Source organism: Haplochromis burtoni, unplaced genomic scaffold, assembly GCF_018398535.1.
Source record: "Haplochromis burtoni strain Fernald_Lab_line unplaced genomic scaffold, NCSU_Asbu1 Contig_641, whole genome shotgun sequence".
Lineage (NCBI taxonomy): Eukaryota > Metazoa > Chordata > Actinopteri > Cichliformes > Cichlidae > Haplochromis > Haplochromis burtoni.
The window spans coordinates 10977-12264 of record NW_024583002.1 but is presented as its reverse complement, the minus strand read 5'-3'; positions in this window follow the sequence as shown (position 1 = coordinate 12264).

Below are 1288 nucleotides of genomic sequence, written 5' to 3'. Positions count from 1 at the left end.
CTGAGACATTATTGGAGAGGGAAAAGGCTGAACCGTTATCAGGAAAATTGTAGTTATTAGCCTATGTTGTCTGTTCCTCACCTGGTTCCCTGTCGATATGGGTGAGTTTTGATCACAGGTAAATGAGGCCACGTGTCTTTTTTTTTTTTTTTTTTTTTTTTAAAACCATAAAAACCATCTTGTCTTGGTCATAAGTTATTTTGGTTGATCTCTGCTCTTTTCTTCATCTGTTCTTTAATGTTATTGAAAGCAGCAGCAGAGCCCCTCTCAGCTGTTAGCACACCCTCATGCTACATGTCTAGCCAGTCACTTGAGATGTAATTGTTGTTGTGTTGTATTTTGTTTCGTATCATATGATTAGAATTATGTGCAATTCATACAGGTTCCTTTCAGTACCCTTCACAGTGCTCCATTTAATCCACTCACTGATATAACAGTATCTGAGAAATGTATATCATGGATTTGAGTGCAATTCGTATACCGCTCCGCAGTACTGCGTAAAGACCTTTTTAGTAAGGGCTGTGAACACATCATGGCATACCTGGATGCAGCTGTTTTTACCCCACAGTGATTAACACAGGTGATAACTGCTGTCGGACTATTGTGCTACTGTGTGTGTTTGTGTGGCCTTGTGAACACCAACATGCCATTCTTTTTCTTCTTTTGCTGCAGCCATGTTTGTGAAACCACAAAACAGAGTCTCAAGTCACTGGTGTAAAAGTCCGAGTCAAGTCACAAGTCTTAGAACATTTTTTCAAGTCAAGTCTAAAGTCATAAAATTAATGACTCGAGTCTGACTCGAGTCCAAGTCATGTGTCTCGAGTCCACACCTCTGCATTGAGCAATCCATCCATGTCAATTATGCTCTCGTTCTGATACCCCCACCCCCATTCCAAATAAATTAACACTCCTGGCAGCAACTTTCACAGCTACATCAGGCACAAAATAAGGCATGCTTCTTATTAAATATGGTGCATTTAGCAGTAAATTGCCTGCCACAAATATTTGAAAATCATGTATTATTTATTTAAATACTCTCCTCCCCAAACTTTGCATTCTCATAACTGTGACAGTCGTTTCAGTGCATTTGGGCATCACTACACCTATGCATACAATCAAAGCGATAAGCAGTCCACTCATGGTGACAAAAATTTGGCTATAGATCCAGTCCTTATGACGCTACATGCTGTCATGGGGTACAAGGTACGTTACACCACAGACAGGTCGCCAGTCTGTCACGGGGCTTAAGGTTGGATATGACACTCCCATCCGTCCATAAAGCCACTTT